We start from the raw sequence: 22,925 nt of genomic DNA, 5'->3' as shown, positions 1-22,925 counted from the left end.
TAGTCTGGAAGGATTCCTGAGTTTGAGATATGGTTGGGATGGGATGTAAGGATCCAGTCAATGATGGTGCCAGAGGATCCATCTTTGTTTAGCCTACTAGGGGAGTTTATAAGCTTGCTAAAATTAAAGAGATTGACTGATTGAGAAGGGATTTGTGAATTTATTGAGGCCCAGTTTATGTTAGTGTCACCTAGGATGTAGGTTTCATTTTTTTTATGTTGGAGGAAAACCAGGAAAAGATATCTTCTAGAATTTGGGATGTTGTTACCAGGGGTTATATACAGGGCAGCTATGCATATGGATTTGTGATTGTTTAATTTTAGTAGAGCAGTAGTAATTTCAGCTAAAGTTAGGTATAGGATTGGTGTAAGGAGTTATGATATAGGAGGAAGAGAAGATTATAACTACACCTCCACCTTTTTTATTAAGTCTATCAGTAGGAATGATTTGGTAGCCAGGTGGGAGGATTTTGTTGCCTTTTATGGAGGATTTAAGCCAGGTCTCTGAGATGGTGGTTATGTTGGAATGGTTATGGTGAAGCCAGGCATGGAGGTTAGGGATTTTATTTCTTAGGCTTTGGGCATTGAAAGTGGCAAGACGTATAGATTCAGGTATGTGTGTGTGTGTGTGTGTGTGGGGGGGGGTGCTGGGGGTAGGAGCTGGGGGTGTGCGTCCTGGGTAAGGGTGAATGTCACCAGATAGTGATAGAGTAATCTGAAGGAGGATATGTGTGTGAGGTGGTTTAGTGTGACTAAGTAGTATGAGTGTAGGAATTGGAAACATTTGGTGGAGTGTAGGTTTGGGTGTGTGTAGTGAGTATGTGGGATGGGGAGTATTGTATGTTTTAATAGTAGAGTTGGGTAGAGTGGGTAGAGTTCATGAGTTATGGAGGTGAAAGGTGGTATGTAAGCAGGTTGTATGATATAGGTGGAGTGTGTAGGGGATGTATGGTTGAGGTGAGGTAGTTGAGTGAGATAAGTGAGATAGTTAAGTGAGGTAAGAATGGTTATTACAAGTAGGAGACAGTATGGGGGAGTGGACATGGTATAAATGGTGGGTGGGGAGTAAGAAAGCAAGGTGTGTCTGGTGGGAGTGGTAATGCTTAATTGGTGGATTGGAGAGATGAGTGGGGTTATGTTTGAAAGAAATCTACAGGTAGTGGGGGTGGGAAATGATGGCAGGGTATGGGAGTGGAGGGAGCCCGAGCACAGCCAGGGTGAATGGAGTGGGTTGAGCCTCTTGCCATGTATAGTTGAAGGAGGAACTAATACACAGCCCCCCCCCAAAAAAAAATAATCTAAACAAAAGAAAAAAAAATCAAACTGTAGTAAACCAAATGATGCATGTATTAGGGAAACAGATGATCCACCAAAGACAGAACATAGTGACTAAAAGCCAAAGGAAACCAAAAAAAAAAAAATAAAATAAAATAGAACTTTATTTAGATTGGATTGATTGAACTCATTCAATGATATATCACACTGTAATGATCCCAAAATATTGTAAAACTGATGTATAGGCATTGTGGTCAACTATCATGCTTCACAGCTCTAAATTTTCCAGTTTGGCTTCTATGCAGTGTCTGCAAGCCTTCCCTGTGTCCCCACTGTTTTTCGACAGGATTTCTAGTTTCCACTCACACTGTAAAACATACATAATGTGAATTGGGAATCTTATAAACTGCCCCCTTTACAGTATTTGCAGAAAGTCTGTATGTATGTATGTGTATATAACTGTGTGTGTGTGTGTGTGTGTGTGTGTGTGTGTGTGTGTGTGTGTGTGTGTGTGTATGTGTGTGTGTGTAGTATAAATGACCAAACATACCTAATACCAAATACAATTACCACCAAAAAAAGCTTGAACATTTTTATTATCAAAAACCCTAAACACCAAATCTGCAAAACACCTAAAAAGGAAACCACTTTCATTTTGCAATCTTTACACTTAAACCCCTCCATAACACAAAACCCACATTTGTCCCAATAGCGGAAGTGTTATGGAAAGTTTTTTTAAGTTAAAGTACAGGGTTAAAGTTAAGCTTTGTACCTCTACACCACTTTATTAATGCATTCTAACCCAAATCATGCAAATGTCCTCATCCCTAACTCTACACCTTACCTACACCTCCCCTTATAAAATCCCTTTCCATAACACTACCACAAAATAAGACAAGGTCAGACACGCACACGCACACACACACACACACACACACACACACACACACACACACACACACACACACACACACACACACACACACCCCAAAAACAACAGATCTATCCCCCTTACCTAACCATTACCTTAACCATTGCCCTATCCCAAATACACTCTTACATACATTAAGGCTACCCTTACTTAATACATACCCTAACCCAAACCCACATATACTCACACACAGACACACACACTCAGACTCATTCAAACACATATATAAGCACTAAAGCTATACCTTTATCTAACCGTTATCCTAACCCCCATAAACTCACACACACATACACACTCAAACACACACACACAAACGCACACACACACACACACACACACACACACACACACACACACACACACACACACACACACACACACACACACACACACACACACACACACACACACACACACACACACACACTAAAGCTATACCTTTACCTAACCCTTATCCGGACCTGCATAAACTCACACACACACACATATATATATAAATATATATATATATATATATATATATATATATATATATATATATATGTATGTATATATATATGTATATATATATATATATATATATATATATATATATATATATATATATATATATATATATATATACACACACACACACACACACACACACACACTCACACACACACACACACACACACACACATATATATGGGTGCATTATGAATGATTGAACTACAGTCTAACCAAGGTCGGTTGGTCAGTTTTATCAGTCAAAAAAACAAAAACAAAATTAAAAAAAATGTTTTGCAGGGGACTAAGCCCCTGTGCACTCCCTACACCCCTGATAGGTTAAGTACACCAACTCTAAAACTGTACAGTTCTGGGGATGGGGAAAATTCCCCTCTCTCTGGCACTCATCAAGCTCTCAAACATATAATTTTCCCTCATTAACTTATGAAAACCAATTCCCTGACCACTACCACTTTTCAGACATATTTTGTCTGAATGCATGTTCCATGACTGATCTTTTTTAAATGGATTTGAAAATGAGACAGTTTCCTTTTTTTATTCCTTTTTTTTGTATTTAGATTTTATAAATGTTTTGTAAGTTTTATTTCAGTATTCCGAGTTCAACATATTATTTCTCTCTCCATATATATATATATATATATATTTACACATATATACACACACAGATCTGATGCAATAGTCTGGTATTACATTCAGGATGAACTCTTATGCCTTGTGCCCACCTCAGCACTAGGATACCTTCCAGGTAATCCTGAACTAGATTAACTGGGGAATCACAGAATATGTGTGTATGTGTGTGTGTGTGTGTGTGTGTGTGTGTGTGTGTGTGTGTGTGTGTGTGTGTGTGTGTGTGTGTGTGTGTGTGTGTGTGAGTGTGAGTGTGTGCATGTGCGCGTGTGTGCGTGTGTGCAGTTTGTTAACATGGAAAGCTGACTGGTGTGGGTCCCTTTACATCCTCATCCTTTGCCATATGACAAAACAAAAATATACAACAGACTTAGTGTTTGCAAATAGACATTAAAACATGTAAAACTCTTGTTGTACCGACTAATTTACTAATAGAAACAATGCTTACAAGCAATATAGACTAAAGTCGATGCAGTTAAGCAACAGGTCCTGTTTGCCAACATACACACCTAAATTATTAAATTCATATTGCTTTTTAAAGAAAATAAATTGTTGAGATTTGGAAGTATCCAGTGTCCCTGAAGCAGGAATACATATATTTTTTTCTTCAGGTGCTCCTTTATTTTTATCTTAAGTTGTGATAGTCTTTAAATACAGCAATTTGGGCTGGAAGAGTGTTGCAAGAATAAATGTGGGTTGCTGAGTTTGCTGCTTGTGTTGCTATGTAAAGGATAGAATGATTTGTTTACCATAAGTCTGTTGGCCAAAAGTGGGCAGTATTTATTAGTGAGGAGTTTGATGGTCAGTGTGTATTTAGCTAGTAGGCCAATCTAGCAGACAAGGAAGCCCTGAATTTTGTAGTACAGTGATGTTCATTTGGACTGTCCAGATAAATTTATTAATCTTATTTTAAGCCATTTGAAGGAAGTGCATATTTGAGCTGACAACAGTGTAATAATAGGTAAGGTGAGCTCCAACCTTGGAAGGAATGCATTGATGGCAACGGGTTATGTACCTTTTTTAATTTCTCCAAGTCTTTTAGGTTTCTAATACTATGACAGGAACCCCATTTCTAAGTAAAAGTACAATTAAAGTTCATGAAATTAGTATTGTTTCAATCTTTCTTGTCAGCCAGAAGTGCTGTTTGCAGCACCCACAATGTGTCCAGGTATGACTGCTTCTGCAATTCGTATGGGGTTATATGTATTGGTAGCATATTTAAATATGATTATAGATTCTTTTTTATAAGACCAGTTGCTCCTACTACTATTGGGACTGTCTGGGTATATTTCTTCCACATTGCTCTTGTTTTTGCCTGCAATCCTGATATTTTATGACTTGTATGACTCTATACGCAAGACACTTTTGTCACTGGATATGGCGAATGATCAATGCTACTTTTGACGGGCCACTATATCTGGTTTTTAGGCATCTATCTTTTGAATTATTGGTAATGGGTAATCCCATGTAATGTAGACTTCATCATTTTCAATGATGCTTTGTGGCTCATGTTTCCAGTGTTTTTCAGCCAATTCAGTACCATAATGGTTGCACGCCATTATAATGTTCCATATGGAATACAGACTTCCAGGAGATTATAGTGAAATAACATAAGAAATCCATAAAGACATCCACAGGTGGGATCTCATGCCTCTGCACTCCCACAGTACTTAATTTTTAGTTCAACTTACTAAAACTTTTGACTAGATAATTTTGTGATGCTTTCATTGGCTCACTCCATATTGCTGCATCACATGCTTTACAGAACAAGCATTTTGTTACCTGTAAAATAGTCTTTCTAGTTCTAATCAAGCAGGTTTTCAAGCACATTCAATTTACAGAAGCAAATGATACAGTTGTTTTAACCAAAAATAAATGGTTACATGCATTTTAAATGTATGAATAGTTATCTTTTGCTATGTGCTTCTAATATCCAGTAAGGAAAAGCATTCAGGTTATGTCAGAGTAAATATGGCATTGCAATAGTGGGATTCTTTATAGCTATCCATGACAATCATTCAAAAATGTGCCATGGCAAAGTTGTTTTCAGGTAAAATTTTATTGTTTGTCATTAAGAATTGCTTGTGTTTAAACTATAAATTGTCCTGGTCTTTGCTGCAAGGCTTTAGGAAAGAACAAAGTTTAGTTATTTTTTCATTTGCCATTGGAATGTTAATGCTTTTGACTAAGTATGACCTGGGATTGTACAAAGCTTAATATATGTTCTTATTTACTTGTTTAAAACAGACTGCTATCTTTCCTGGAATATAAATTGCCTTACCCATCTTCTGAAGTCTACAGATCTCTTCCCCATATTGTTTTCTTCAGCAGGTCTGTTCCTCATTTCATAATTTGGCTTGCCACGTGGAAAAGATTTTTGCTCTGGTGTTTCAGCATCAGTATGACTGGTGCTAATCCAGCTATAGGGTGCATTGTACTTCACTATCAAATCACCAGGTTTGATACCTGCTGTCTCCATGACATACTCTTAACACTGGTAGTTCTAACTTTATTAGTCATGGACTTTTTCACCATCTCTTTTCAATGGAAATATTCTTCTGTGTTTCACTAATTGTCACAGAATTGTCTGACCTGAATGCTGTTGAAAGGTCTCACTTTTGTCAGATTTAAAGTAGGTCAGTAGGTCAGGCATAGAGAAATTCTTGTCTAAAACTGGAATCCCATCATTAGATGACATGGATACCACTATTTGCACCACTGGTTATCTGTTGAACTTAATATTCAATGCCATTAGATAACTTTTGCTGGTCACAGCACAAGAAAAATATCAGCATCGGAGTTAGTCCAAGGTGCATCAGATTGGAAAGCTGCAATTTGGCTAGGTGGTAGTCCAGCAAAGTATAAAATCATGCAGAAGTTTTTCTAGATTGTCATCCATGCTTGAGAACATAATATTTTCTCTCACCTTGGTGCTTATGTTAACTGCATCCATATAAGCTTCATGAGCATGCCCTATATACTTCTGTAATGTCTTTGACTTAGTATAATACTTAAGCAGACACGTCAATTGATGATATTGTATTGCTTTTACATCTTTTTGCATTTGGAAAGTTTCAACATCTAAACAACTTTTTTTCCTACCATATAAGTCTCACAGAAATGCTTTTCTTTCTGCAGCACATTTTTTTTCAGTTTCTTGTCTCAAGACAGTGCTTTTTAATCTGTTCATTCTGTTAACATACTTACATAAGTTTCTGCTTTGTGCTAAGGTGGCTGAGGTAAGGTAACCTTGTCAACTCTTTCTGCAAAAATAAATATCTCTAGAAGTCTAAAGGTGGTATTCATAGTCTGTGGCTTTGCAAGTACATAGCAGTCATGTGCAGACAGAGGCACTACGCTGACACAGTTGCATTGAATACAGAAAAGTGCAGCAACTTCTATAATTATCCCCACTTTTTGTAGATGTGTAAGTTGTACATAGTTCACCTTTTTGTACATGTGAAGTATTTTGCAGTATCATAAATGGTCTGTGCCGTGGCATATCGTGGGCAAGTGTGGCTGAGTGCAGTCACCTTCTAAGCATTATGTGGACTGCACAGCAGCTAAGAGGGTTTTTTTAAATGTAAAAGGATTATTATTTATTCAAATAGGGGTATTTTTTTATGGATACCCTGATGGTTTCATTAAAGAATAGAAAGGACATGATAGGACAGACTGCAAAAAGGGGAGACAAAACAAAGAGGTGAATGCACAAGGAAGACATATAGAGGGTTTGTAATGTGAGAAGATGGGCACTATATTTTTGTCAGGATAGACTCCCCTTATTTTTCATTTTTTTTGTAAGTGGTTAGTGTGGGTGAGAAATAGGGATAAGGGTAAACGAGAAATGGTAGGAAGGAAGGGCCAAAGAAGTCCTAGCTGTGTCCACCGAGCCTCAAACATGTCCACTGCCAGGTAGTGTTGCAGTGAAGGACCCCAATGTTGAGGGGCTAGGACCTGTGTTGGTCTGGTGGTCAGTACCATCTGGGCAAGCACATATTTTACATGCTGAAGAGAGGCTTTGACTGACTGAATTCTCATGTCCACTACCTCTACCAGTACGTCCTCAAACAAACACCAAAGCCCACATTCTGTGAGATTTGCCAGGCCACAACATGTCAGAGTGCCTGCATGCCCGGCACCTCCACTAAGACCCTGCTAGCATGGCCCTTGATGGTCAGAGTGACTGTCTCCCTAGTCTGGGACTTACATGCCTGGTCTGCTTATGAGGGATTTGTACCTGTATAAAAGCAACAAACAATGGGAGAGAAACAAAACAATAAAGGAGAAAGGAAAGCTTAAGCAAAATAAGAAAAAAGAAAGAAAGAGAAAAAAAGAAAGAAAGACAAAAAGAGGAAAGAAAGAAAGAAAAAGAAAGAAACAAAAAAGAAAGAAAGAAAGAAAGAAAAAGAAAGAAAGAAAAAAGAAAGAAAGAAAGAAAAAGAAAGAAAGAAATGGTGGGGAGAGACAAAACAGAAAAATCACAATAACGTCACATAATGCTGTTTTAATGCAAGGTAGCAACACAACAAATGAATGCAGAAAAATATCTTTATTGAAGTAAACTTGTGTATGGGAAGTGCTTATGCATATTATTGGGGAAGTGCTTATGTAACTGAGAAGAACATATAGGAGTAGTGCTTACGCACTATGAATTGAAATGGGAAGGGATTTTGTATTTCTGAAGGTTATGTCTTTCAATTACGCACTTTTCAAACAGATTTTATAGAACCCAGACAACTAACAGAAAAGGCATCATTAATTAATGTAGTTGATCATGGTTACAGATGACATTATGACACATTTCTCATGATCTGTTCCTGTCTTCACTTGCATCTTTCAGCTGTTTAGGTATAGCAACATTGTCTGCAGGGGTACTGCTGAAATCAGTTTTAAAAGCATTGCTGTATTACTCTTTATACTACCCTGAATTTTATATAATAATTTGTACTATGCATAGCTAAGTAATGAGTACCTTTTGGACCCCTGTTCTACTTACTAGAAGATTCAGGCAGACATTGCGTTCATCTCGTCTGCTGTTGGGAATTATATTATATTCTTCCTCAACTATAAGTAAAAGAGAGAAAGGCAATCTCGTTTATCTGTATTTGAATATATTCCACATGTACAGGTATGTCTTGCATTCTCTGTAAGCATTTCTTATTTGTTTTTCATTCTGATTCTAACTGCTGTATGCATATGTTATATTATTAAAATATAACAATTTGAATTGTGAAGGATTGTAAAGAAATATGAAATGAGTCTTTTTTTGTTGTTTTACAAAATGCATGTAACACTTTGTTGAATACCTGAACTGCAAAGGCTGAAATGTATGAATTCAAGGAAGTGTGCATTTCCTTTCCTGCAGTACATTGCCTAATGTATTGTAAGCAACAGTGAAGTTAAAAGTCTTGTTCTATAAAATCTTATGTGCTGCTTATTCTTTCAGCAAAGTAACCCCCCCCCAAAACATAACAACTGTGGTTTGTGCCATTTCAGCCCTTTTGTTTGTGATCTAGAAGTACTTATGAACAAATAATTAAGTTAAGCAATCGTTTTTACTTATATTTAGTTCACGTATCCACCGACAACCCCTTTTCTCATTTTTGCACATGGGGACATTGTGTCACTCAACACTGACAATCATCTAGAGCCAAGGTTTACACCACCAGGTGGCTATCCCTGCCATGGTAGTTCTTCTACACTACACACTGACATGTACACTCACACTTATGGCAGATTTAGAGTGTCCAATCCACCTACTGCATGTCTTTGAAATGTGGGAGGAAACTCAGCAGCTGCAGGAAACCCCTACAAGTACAGGGAAGACATTCCCGCAGACATCTGAACCAGGAAACCTCTTGCTGTGAGATGGCAATGCTATCCGTTATGTCACTGTGCCACCATAGCTCTCATAAAAATTGTCTTCATGCAATATTTACAAAAAAATCTTGCTTATTCTCTGTGATGCTGCTCGATTCTTTATATCTGTAACTACGACTTTCATTTTATTTATTTTTATTTTACATTTGTTAACCGGGGGTGTCTGACTGAGCCGAAAAGGCCCTTTTTCAGCAGAGGCCCAGGGAGAAAAGCTCCACAAAGAAAAATTACAGACACATTTAGTTGTTTAGACATGATCAGTATGCACACAAATTACAAGAGACATGTTTTTACAGTGGTATGTGGCACAAACAGTTACAGTGGCGAGAACAATCAAAAAAATATTAATTTTAAAAATAAAGGTAAGTAATAGATTTGTGGTGTACGGCTGAACTTTGGAACGTAGGTAGAATACATACATAGTACACAGGTACAGTACATACATTGTAGATTAGCCTGTGTTTGTAAGATTGAAAAACTATTATCAATTGCTCTAGATTTAGTATGCATAGCTATATTGTCTGCAATCGGCCTACCTGATATTTGAACATTAATACGTTGACAGATTTACTATTTTCATACTCTTTATTGATATTTCCATTTATTACTTTAACTTGTTAACACATAGTAGTTGTTTTTCTCTTTCCGAAAAATATGGATGTCCTACTACAGAAATGGTAGTCTTTTTTTATGCCTTTCAGAATGTCACCTCAAGTACATATTTTCAGGAAAGGATATCTAACTCTTGAAGTACATGTACTTGTGTAATTATTTTTACCTTTTGCATCTTTTATATATATATATATATATATATATATATATATATATATATATATAGACGTACATATATAGACATATACACACATATACATACATACATATATATATATATATATATATATATATATATATATATATATATATATATATAGACGTACATATATAGACATATACACACATATACATACATACATATATATATATATATATATATATATAGACATATACACACATATACATACATACACACACATATATATATATATATATATATATATATATATGTGTGTGTGTGTGTGTGTGTATAGCTATATATGGATTAAACATTTCACCTACTGTAGAATGCTGTCCTTCTCACCCTAACTTGGTCAACCCACTCTGCAGCTGGTCAGCACTATGCTTTTGCAAGTTGTCATACCTGTGATGGCACTGCTGACCGGAACAGGTTATACCTGTTATGGTTGACAGATGGTTACCCATCTCCTACCAGATAGTAATTTTCTTCCAAGTTTCCAAGTACTGGTATATGTGCTAACATGGATCTTCTCCAGCTATGAGTCATTCAAAAGGTAGGGCATTATTAAGGTCTCTTTCTCAGACCAGCCAGAAGAGTGGCCTAGTGCCACAGGTGCTGCCATCATTCAAAGACCCAGAACCAGAATGAGGAAAGTATGGTGAGGGCTGTATCTTGCAGGGTTAGAGCCACTCCATATAGAGTGTGACATCACCTTAACCAAACCCTTTTTTTACTAGCATGCTCATTAGACCAGGTATTGATAACATTGGCAGATTTGGTATAACCAAAACTGCTTTGCCGGACACTGTTTTTTCTTAAAGGAAAACACTTAACCTGACCTTTCCATTACTAATGGATTATTTCTAAGTTTATCTATAACAGTAAGTGTTGACAATAACATTTCTTGATAAATTTTACATTTTTTTCTATGTTACTGTAACAACAGAAAGTTTAGGTTCATAGAGTAGTACTAGGCTAGCTAACCTTGAGAGCCATTTTAAGCCTAGCCAATTACCCAATGTGAGAATCAAACCCTGCACCTTGTGTCTGTAAAGTAAACACCTTAACCATCATGCCATCCTCCCACCCTGATGCATCAAAGTGGGAACTATTACTTTTTCCCCCTGTTTTGAATGTGGTGGAGAAATAAATAACAATAGTAATATGAAACATTATTATTAGGACTTTTAAATATGTATCACTTGTTTCGGTGTGACATGCAGTGTTGGATGGGTAGGAATTAAAGTTCACTTTGCTTTCAAACTCACCGATGACGCCATTTTGAATTTTATAAATATATTCCTAAATTGGCTAATTTAGGCCAAGCAACATGTCTCTGAGAAAAGCTTGGCATTGCAGCGGACTGCTGCAGAGTTTGTAAATGACTGTGGCTTGTCCATAGCTATTTCTGATACATTCATATACTGCGTGCTGCATGTTCACAGTTGTTGAAAATTCAAAACACACCAATATCCTTTGTAACACGTTGTGTAATATTCCGACAATTTAAATGAAACTGACACATATATCCAGTAAGCCAAAAAAAAATCTTTGTTATAACATTGGTTTAATAGTAATTGTAAAATCAATAAAATAATTTTAAAGTATATGTATATGTTTAAAACCATCCTCACAAAATCATTCTACAAACCTATTAAATAAGCCTATAAATCCATAGCACTAAGCTTTAGTATACTTACAAATGAAACATTTTAATTTAAGCCGGGGGGGGGGTCTTGTGAGTTTAAACGGAGTTGCCACAATTTTATAAACTAGGTAACTGCAGTGGCAACTCCGTTTAATCTCACAAGGCCCCGCTGGCTTGAATGAAAATGTTAGTAAACATGCTATACCCACATGTTGCTGCATTGTTATTAATGTCTTGCAATGATCTCTTTTACATATTCAGCATCAGATACAAACAGTCCAACTGTACCCATAAATATGGCTGAAGTCAGCAGTAGAATGGGTGTTGCTGCTGATGATGCTGCTGATAATGTAATTGTATTTATCAGGCACTTTGAGGGAAGTGGCAGGCAGTCTCCCAATGTAATGACAGGCTCTCTCACCTCACAACATGTTTGTAACTCTACAGGAAGTGACACTATATCACAAAGTCAAACACAAGCTAGCATTTCACTCACGCTTGTACAATAGGAGCAAACAGGCACTTCTACACTACTATCTCCACAGGCAGAAGAACAGTGTCAGGATGAAGGAAGGAAGTCTGAGGCCTCATTGCCCACAGTGACAACAGTGCTACCTCAGGAAATATGTAAAGCATTGGCTGCATAACAGGAAATGTTTTGTGACATATTTAAGGCTTAAACCAGTGCAATAGAGAGTTGGCTAGAAATGGTGAAAGTCCTACAGGGTATGCATGAAGTTTTGTAACAGGACTTTAAATGGACAGAGAGCAGGGATAATGCCAGGATGTCACTGATGCATAGTATGGTGCCACACCAAGCATCAGATGCAGCCTCCATTTGTAAACTAGTTAGGACATACCAGAATCAAGCTGGGCTCAGTTTTATGAAGGGCAGGGGATGGAGTACTGTCTGGACACATGGGTAGAGATCAAATAATACTAACACTTTTTCTCAAGACAAGACAGTAATGTCAGTATTCACAATGAGCAATCAGGACACATTTCTCTCAGGCCATGTCAATGATCATCTATATCTAGGAGAACCTCATGTTCCAGGTCATGGTCATGCAGCAGTGTCCGGTCACTGACAGCAGGATCTCCATCCTCCTCTAGATCACACCATTGCACTAACTCACCTTACAGTTCTCGTGGTAGCCCATCATTCAGATCAGTTACACCATCACCAGGCCTATCAATAGGAGATGTGTACGACTCATTTGAGCTGGAGCTACTGTGAATTACATTCATTGATAAATATGCCTGTGTATTTGAAATAATGTTTTGCTTGGGGTGGAGTGGTGCATATATGTGAAGTTATCCCCTTTCTAACTATTACTTTTACATACTCTGAAATTGCAATCATTTAAATTTCTGTTTAAATGCCATTAGAACACGGGGAGGAGAAAAGTCTATGGACATCTCTTAAATACATAATTGAACACTGGGGCAAAAAGCAATGAATGATACATGCATTGCTTTTCCATACTCTTACAGTTACATAAGAAATCAGAAAAGCAATTTACATACAGAAATGACACACTGAAGTAATCATCCTGCCATATACACTAAACTGCTGCTAGTACACACTCATCACTGCACAAATGAAGACAGTTTATGAAGACATGGTTATTTTGAATGACAGCAACAAAAAATCAGAAATACAGTGCAACATATGTCTTTACACAGAAATAAAAAGTTCATATTATCCAGTACTGCATTCTATTGCATAGTACAACTGCATGCATCAATTAACCTGAATGTCCTGGTCCATAGTTTTGGACTAGACACTACCTCTTAAGCTGTGCAGCCGCTTGCAGTGCACAGTCTGCTGCATGGGGTCCCTTACTACTGTGACCAGCTGGTCATCATTAGTTCAAGTGGAACTACATCTGGGAACTACAGTCACAGCATGGGTCATATGACTGCCTGCTGCATTTTGCATAATATGATCATTTGCTAGTCTGGTGATGAACATCTTAAACAAAGTAGCTGGGTCACACTGAAGGGCACCCCCAGACTCATCTAGGTACCTGAAACAGCTCTTCAGGAGACCAAACACCCTCCCAGTCACAATATGGGTCTAGGACAGGGATGTGTTATATTTCTCCTTGGTCGCTCCAGATGGATTTCACACTGGAGTCATGAGCCATGGCTTCAGTGGATATCTGACATCCTCTTAAAAATACAGATTAATATACAGAAAGTACATGTACCATGAATATCTACTTACTTTAAAAAAAAAAAAACATTTTCAGCTTACCAGCAACATGACCACTGGGCATCCTACCATGCAGTTAGAGACAGTAAAGTGAGGAAGTGTGCCAGATGTGGAATTATGAGTACTGCCAAGATGCCAGGCAGAGACATTGGTGACACACCCCCATGCATCACACACTAGCTGGCAAGTGATGGATATAATCCACATTTGTTTTTCTCCTGTGATAATGTTTCCTCAGTTGTCTTCTGGACATTATACCTTCTGGGATTATTCCTTGTTTGTGAATTAGCTCTGTTTCTGTTTTTGTAAATGTCTTTAACAAGGCTGTACAAGCAAATTATCTGCTATCACTGGTGTACTACCCTGGTAAATACATTTAAATAAATAAAAATAAATGGGTACTTGGAAATCTGATTCAATAATGTTTATCCTTCAAAATGCAGGTTAAATGTATTTGTGAAAAGATGTAAATGTAAGCCCAAAGTTGACATCAAAGTAATAAATTAGTATTGAGGGCGAATAAGGTAACGGTTATTTACACAGCTCTGCCATATGTTTCATAAATTCAGTATTCGAATATGTTACATGGACTATGTATTATTGAATAAACAGGCATGCACTTATCATTTTCCTGTTATTTTATGTACAATCTATTAAGCTTTTTGGCCACATCTCTTACATATCTCTGGCTTATGTTGTGTAGTTTCCATTGTAATACACACACACATATGCAAATGTCTCTAAACTTTATAGTTTTATTTCACGTACATTCTAAGAAGTTGTTTTTTTTTCTTTTGCCATCAATGTTTGCTTTTTTCTGTTGATATTATTTCTATATTTTTATATCCATTATGTAATCCATCCTCCTAAGCTAACGGTCTGCATTCTGTAAATAAGATTACTGTATCATTTCTGTGTTACCTACTTGCCCTCTGCCTCTGGCACAGGTTGTGCCTGAAAGTGATTCCTGGGCCTCGTTAACAAACAAAAAGGCAATCAGAAAAATAAATAAAGAGCACAATATCACAGATGGACACTCTGCTTTCAACATGATTCATTAGAGAAAACCAGGGGTGTATTCAGGGAAACCAGTGATTACATCTGCATGTTCAAACTAGGGAGCCAGTCAGTGCGAGCACTGCTGCTCTGTGTAGAATAAGAAAAGTCACAGGAAATAAATGACTCTGTTCTTGTATTTTTATACTGTTATGAAAACTGTTATACTCAACAGTGCGTAAAAGGTTCCTTAAGTTCACAAAGTGCCCCACATTGATATTAAAGCCCCAAATCTCATCAGAGATACTAAAAAATGTTCTAATAGGCTGCTGCCATAATTTAATTCTCTTTCTCTCAACCTTAGTGGAATGACTAATCAAAGTCCTTGAAATCACAATATAAATTGCTTTTCAATAATACATTTTTATGATTCAGTGCAGGACTCAGATGAGTTTTGAAACCTAGTATCAGAAGATGTTTTCAGTCACAGAGTTTGTCAGTTTCCAGTATGCGTCAGACCAAACATGTTATATGTAAGACTGTTAATAGCTTTATTTTCTGTGTGTTGTGTATTGGGCTATGTTAAAAGGGTCAGCGATGCCATTCAGTAATGGACATAATAACATTGAAATAAAAGTTTAGATCTAGCATCTCCAACCAATTTATTTTCAACTAAGTCTAATCTAAACAAAAGCAATGAGTTTTCAAAGCAGAATTAAGTTTTTTTCCATGTATATAAGGTCCCCTGCACCCCCTTGCAGAGAGCTTTGACTCTGGAAGTTCCTTGATTATATTAATCAAGGAACTTCCAGAGTCAAAGCTCTCTGCAAGGGGGTGCAGGGGACCTTATATACATGGAAAAAAACTTAATTCTGCTTTGAGAACTCATTGCACACACAGTGATTGAATGGAAGTTGGTTCAGAGTAAATAGTTTCTTCACCAAGGTGCATTAAACGTGAAGCTAATCAGCTTCACGTTTAATGCACCTTGGTGAAGAAACTATTTACTCTGAACCAACTTCCATTCAATCACTGTGTATTTTAATTACAGTTTGCTTTATCAGTCAGCTCATAATCAAATACAAGCATCCACTTCTGTCAGTGATGTTGTGAAGTAATATAGGTGTAATAGCATTTATTTTATTTTATTTTGCCTGTATTAATCAGGATAGTACAATTGGCATGAGCCCTTTTCTGCTGAGGCCTGAGGAGAAAAGTTCCACAAAAAAATAACAGTAATGTCTAATACAAATTTAAAAGTATAAATAGAAACACTATTATCTATTGCCAAGACTATACCATATGGCAAGTCAATAACTATTACAACAAATCAATGATATGCATGTTTATTAAACATTCAACAGTATAGGGAGGAGTCCAATGGATACATACACAAATTACATATAGGAACATTGCTTACATTTTAACATATACAAAGACATGCATCTGGAGACTTTCTCCCCGGGCCTCCTCTGAAAATTGGCTTAGTTCCAAGTCGGAATTTCCTGGTTAACAAATGTTAAATAAATAAATAAAATATACACAGATTATATAGGAGTACTGGTTCAATTTTAACATATACACAAATTACATATAGGAGTACTGGTTCAATTTTAACAAATTTACTAATTACATATAGGTCTACTGGTTCAGATTTAACATGTACAGAAATTACTTGTAGGAGTATTGGTTTAATTTTAACATATACACAAATTACATACAGGGGTGCTGGTTCAATTTTAACATATACACAAATTAAATACAGGAATACTGGTTCAGTTTTAAGATATGCATACATTATATATGAGTACTGGTTCAATTTTAACATATACACAAATTACCTACAGGAGTACTGGTTCAATTTTAACATATACACAAATTATACATAAGAGTACTGGTTCAGTTTTAACATATACACAAATTATATACAGTAGTACTGATTCCGTCTTCTTATTTATCCCCAACAGGCTAAGTTTAAATAGATTTTTGTCAGAAAAATAATGATTAGAATTTGCAAAGTAGAAAAGAGTTAGGATAGGAAAGAGAAACAGAAAAATATGAAAGAAAGTAGCTTATTAGTTCACTCAGAAAAGAGTGACGTGAAACAAAGCTAGATTATTCAGTCAGTTATTGTTGTATGAAAGCATAATGTGTCTGGTTGGTTGCTACAAAAGTGTGATTACGTAGTATTTTCCTGGTGTTGAGCAATAGCATAGCCAAGAGTTGTTCAGGTTTTGTTTATATCTGAGTTTAAAGGATTTCAGTTTGTCCATTTGTATTAGGGTAGAGTGACACATAGTGGACATGGTTAGAATAGATAGAGTCTACTGCAATATTGTTAGATTTCATATTTATGAGTGGGACTTTTTTACTTAAACTTAGAACCCCTTTTGGTAAGAACTACTACATGGTATAATGGAAGGAAGGGCAGTTCTCAGGTTTATAGATTAGGTTGTGGGTTTTAATTAATTGTTTGTAGGATAGGTAGTATGGAGGTTCAAATTGGCGTAGTTGTTTCAAGGCCTGTCACTGGTGGGTTTTATGAAAGAAGATGGCAGCCGATTTTGATATTTTTTGCAGCATGTATCTAGTTTTGACTTAGTAGGAAGGGCGATGTTGTAAGGACTGGTGATGCATAAAGCAGTGACAAAAGAAGATGGGAAGATGCAATTTTTTCAGTTGCTAAGTTTATGAATCTGTAGAGACAAACTAGTTTCTGGTGGAATTTTTAATTGTTTGAAGAATATATTGATCATATTAAAGATTTTCATCATTTATCATACTAAGTGATAATATTTATATGCTGCTGTTGTTTCCTGAATAACAAAATGATTGCTGGTGGCACTGCTATTCAGCAAACAACATCACTGTAGAGATGGTATCACAGACTAATATAAACTACAAACTAATATACTATAGAAATAGCATCACAAACAGGTAGGCCAAAAACAAGCACACAAGGCCGTAATACTGTGGAGGAGCAGTAAAATTCATTTCAGTGGCGCTATTCAGTAATACTGATATAACAGTTAAAGAGTAATATGATTCATTTCAGTGTTGCTATTCAGAAGTATAGGTATTATCCCTGCAATGACAATATTATTTCTGTAAAGTGAAATGTTAATTATTTTTAGTTTGCCTTACTAAAAATAGATGAATGCTATTATTTCTTCAAGTTTTCTTATAACATAATGTAATTTAAAAATACTGCAGGCAGTTTTGATATGAATATTTTTTACTTTATTTTTGTTTAGTTTATCTTTTCCTGTACAATATATATAATATAATTCATAGTGGCTTTCTGTGGGTATAACATTTTAAACCCATTGTACTTTTTATTAAATACTAACGAATCATTTTCATAAGAGATATTACTTACTCTGTGTATAAATAAGCATGTTTTGCTATTAGTCCTATTTAGCTTTTTTTCTGTACTCTCCACCTACCTCATCTACCTGCAACTAATCGCTGTCCACAGAATAATTTTCAGTTTTCAAACCCTTACACTGTATAGCCCTAAACTCACTATTCACCCATTGTCATCCCAACAGCTCTCTCAGATCTGAAAACCTTCACTTCTTACAAAATGATAAGCCCAATCTACCTGCTGATCAACCACTTTACTCTTGTTTTGTAGCCAGAGCTTGGAATGCCTTTCCCCTACCAATTTGGACCACTCTAAGTCGTGCTTCTTTCAAAACATCACTACCTGGATACCTCTTTGCCAACTTGGTCTGCACTTGTACCAAGCCCCCCTTTTATAGCTTAACCTCTCTCACTCCGAACCCTCTCACTTTCGTATTTACATCTCCTCTAATAGCCTATCTATACCTTCCTTATAACCATTCCAGTTTTTCTGTATCTAACATATCACTATCTCTAATACCTACTCTAACACTACTCTCCTCACAACGTCTCTTCTCTACTCTAACCTTTCCCAATCCAGTTTCTGATAAGATCATTCTTATATATTTTATTGTCAACAATTTTTAATTGATTCTTGCTTGTTCAAATTTACTTGTAAACTCTTTTGTAAAAATATTTTGTTATTGAAATGTTCACTTTGTTTTGGTATTTGTTATTGTATTTTACATTATGGAGATTTTCTCCCCAGGCCTCCACTGAAAATGGGCTCTTTCAGCCCAGTGGACCTTCCTAGTAAACAAATGTCAATAAATAAATATGTTTATGCAAAGCTGGATTTTTTTTTCTGCCCAAATTGTCACTGGTAAAAGATTCTGCTAAGCTGAATGTTAACTGTTTAACAAAAGTGCCCCCTGCATCGGATTATCAAAAATAAATATCTAAATAAAAATTCAAGATATGGTACTATTTTGTCTAATGCATCCTGATGGATATCTTCCTGAAAATCAGAGACCTAAGCAAATTGATAGAGTTGCTGATTTCCGAGCAATGCTATCCGTTGTTGTAGGATAATACAAACCATGCTGTTATGCATGTTATGTTTTTAAATAACAGCACTCAAAAGTCTGTGGCCTATTTAGCACTATGCACCTGCTGTTATTTTCACATACACTGCATTTCTGTGTAGCAGATGTAAAAGATACTCAGGACTTATCAAAGAGTGAGAGAGAAAGAGAAGCAGCACTTTTCTGATAGCCTGGTCAGATTATATGTCAATATAAAAGCAATACTGACTGTTTCTCCTGAACATATGCGGCATATACTGAGATCAACCTGGTCAGCAAAAAAATAAATATCTATATAAATAAATTTTATCTTTTTATATATGTGAGTTTTTAACTAGCTTCAGCGTGCATTACTTAATGAGCATTTTCTTTACATACCACTGCATGTGGTATGATAATGACATTTGCAATAGCATTGATATACTTAGACAAACCAAGCGCTTAACATTTAGTGCCAAGCTAGTGCTAGAGGTCTTGCTTGACATGTCAAGGAGAAATGATAGCCAACCACACAGTAATTAATGTTTATAGACAATAATTATAAACTTATGGCTTAGCTCGTCTATAACTGTCATTTGGATCGACTTTGGCTCTCAGATTCATACAGGGTCAAGTGAAAGTAAATGTAAAGCTTGATCCCACTTTCAGCTGGTTGTGGCTTACCTTCCTCTCCCTTTTTGTTCATGTATTATTAAATACCTTTACGTATTTCTTCCACAAAGCAACTCAGCTCACAGCAGACACTAGGCAAATAAAAGAGAAAGGAAACTTTGATGTCCGACCACGGGAAGCAGTATATTAATAACTCAGAGCTTTAGTCCTCTACACTAACCTCTAGATCATTTTACTCCTTTGTAGTGCCTTTTTTGTATATTTCCAGTTCACACCAATAGCTCCTTATGGCATCCAGAATATTTTGGGTCTGGCTTCATTCACTACATGATTTAACAGCTAATATTAGGCAATATTATATAGTGCAAGGGATTATTAACAAAATGACACTAAGATTGTTAATCTAGGATGTCCTTCTGCAGAGAAATTAATCGCTGTGCATGACTTATTATTCATATTTTCATATTTATGTCCACATTTTCATTACATAAAACCATACATGTTATTGAAGGGTATGGTGTAATATTCCAAAATGGGAGACAGGAAAATTCATTGTCAATATTAATTTATATGACAATATAGCTGATATATTGCTAGCTGTTTGTTAGTAAATATGAAAAAAAAAAAACAGTATTTTCATAGGTACTTAATATTTCAGAAAAAATTGACTAACAAACTGTTGTATGACATCATGTGAAACCTTGGATGTTGTTGAGGAAAACTGTCTTTCAAATTTGCGCTGTAAGTTGCACATCTTGACAAATATTCAGTGTTATTTATATTGATAATTATACAGTTAAGTATGTATTTTCATACTCTTCTATAAATATAACAATAAACATGCACTCAGATGAATTTCTTGTTGTCATGCTCAAGCTTATGCCTTATTAACAAAAACTGTTCTAAGAATATATGACTAGGTTATACAGTTTCCAATATATGATACATTGTGAAAGTTTAGCAACAAATATACCTTTGGGTTTGTATGCATTATAATATATTATACAATGACCCTCCATTAATATTACAAAATGTGCATGCTGATTGGCCAGCGTGCCTGTTGTAAATCCCACAATATCAATATACCAACGGAAAAAGGTCCGCTTGCCCTGACTTTTTTCCGTTGCTATAAAGTGCTCAAAACATTTTTTTTTAACAAATAAAAAAATAAAAAAAAAGAAAAAAAAAAACAGAGCAAAGGAGACTTTCTTTTCTCCATTGCTTCAGTTTCAAAGCATTGATGTACTGGGCATGCGTGCGACGCAAGTCCCATACACATGCTCAGTACATCAAAACAAGGAAGCAGTATACCGCAACCAGCAGAAGAACAGTAATGCACCATTATACAAAGACTTTTTATTTAAGAAAAGTAAGTATTTTTTTCTTAAATAATGTCATTGTATAATAGCAATAACCGACTCCGTGGTTATAGTATAGTGAATATTTACCCATGGTTGGCTTTATTTAATCACTCGATTAAACCACACCAACCGTGGGTAAATCTTCAATATACCACACCATGTCATCGGTTATTGCTGAATTATCGTATTTATGGAAAGACTTTGAATGCAGTAACTATTATCACTACAAAGAACACTTCTTACTGATAGGACTGCAATTTCTACAGTTTTAATAGCTTTTAATGTTCACAAAATATTTACTTTTGTTTATGTTTTACTTTTAAGTTTATTTTTCAGAAAATGCTCTGAAATGCAAGGTATGTGTAGGCTGCTAGAAGTGTGACATTTTACACACCGCTTATGTGTAATGAGTTAAGTTTTGTCAGTTGTGTTACCTGTGCTTTACTGGTGAAGTTTTACTTTGCCACATGCCCTGAGTTATGCCTGAAAAGGTTTTTTTGGACCAGTTTATTTGTCTTCCTAAAGAGATTGCGGTGAATTGAGACACATACCTCTTAAGTGGCTGCTCATCTAAAAGGGAGAAAAGCTAGGGAAGTATTTTTTTTTTGTCTTCACTTGTGTTGCCTACATATTCTAGCCATTTTAGCTTATTCTGAATTGTGTATTACTGTTTTATACTGTTTATGGTGTTTGGAAATGGTTTTGCATTGTCAGTAATATTTTGTATTATTTTACTCATTTTCACCTAATATTGTCTTGCCTAATATTGCTGGATGCACTTTACCTGTTTTGAGCTGTTCTGTTTTGTTTAATACTGTTTTGTTTCATTTAAATCACTGCCTTAAGTAAACCTGCTTAGCCCGGAGCTGGAAACCATCTTAGAATCAGTTGTAATTTATCTAAGTGAGAGCTAGACTAATAGCTACATTGCCTGGTAGTTTAGAACCCTTGGGCTTCTGATTTCAACTAGATTTCATTGGCTATATTGTTTTCTTCTGTTGCATTTACTGTCTGGGGACTAGCTCAGCTTTGGCCTTTCTAAAGAGACTGCTAAGAGCTAAGCCATGTCCTTCACTGTTTAATTAGCTGCTGCAGGTTTAAAGAGAGAAAAAAGACATGAAAGTGATTTTTCTTTATCTGCACGTAACAGTATTCTATTGTATTTGCTATGCATCGCATAGTACTTGCAAGTAAAACTATCTTTTCTCATACTGCAGGAAGGGTACCTTCTCATAACATCATTGAGTTAATTGTCCATTTCCACTTTGTCTAAACAGATTACACTGAGTTGTGTAAAGCAAGTTTTCTCTTAGCTGATCTGATTTGCACAGTCTGAATACCAGCTGCTCTGAGCATCATGGTCTGAGCATAAAACCAATCCAACTAACATTCACAGCTGCAATATTTTCCTATACCCTCTATAGATTCCCACTTACTTTAAATCTTGCAGCACTGGTCATTATGGTGAGTCAGTATACAGCTTCCCATTGCCATCCTTATAGCACCTGAAATCCTTGGGCAGTGGATGACCTGGGTAATATTCACTAATAAATATCCTCTTACTAAACCCAAGTCCCCATTGGCCTAATGGATAAGGTATTAGCCTTCTAAGCCAGGATTGTGGGATTGAGTCCCATCT

General features: G+C 36.1%; 1 protein-coding gene across 1 annotated transcript in view; it reads left to right on the top strand.

The window, feature by feature from the left end:
- SHISA7 (shisa family member 7) overlaps nucleotides 1–22,925 on the top strand; it is a 1,851,055-nt gene that overhangs the window by 1,332,399 nt on the left and 495,731 nt on the right. The window lies entirely within an intron of this gene.

Source organism: Protopterus annectens, chromosome 1.part1, assembly GCF_019279795.1.
Source record: "Protopterus annectens isolate FY-2018-M chromosome 1.part1, PAN1.0, whole genome shotgun sequence".
In the NCBI taxonomy this organism is placed as follows: domain Eukaryota; kingdom Metazoa; phylum Chordata; order Ceratodontiformes; family Protopteridae; genus Protopterus; species Protopterus annectens.
Note: the sequence above shows the minus strand (reverse complement) of the source record. Positions and strands in the feature narration are given on the sequence as shown.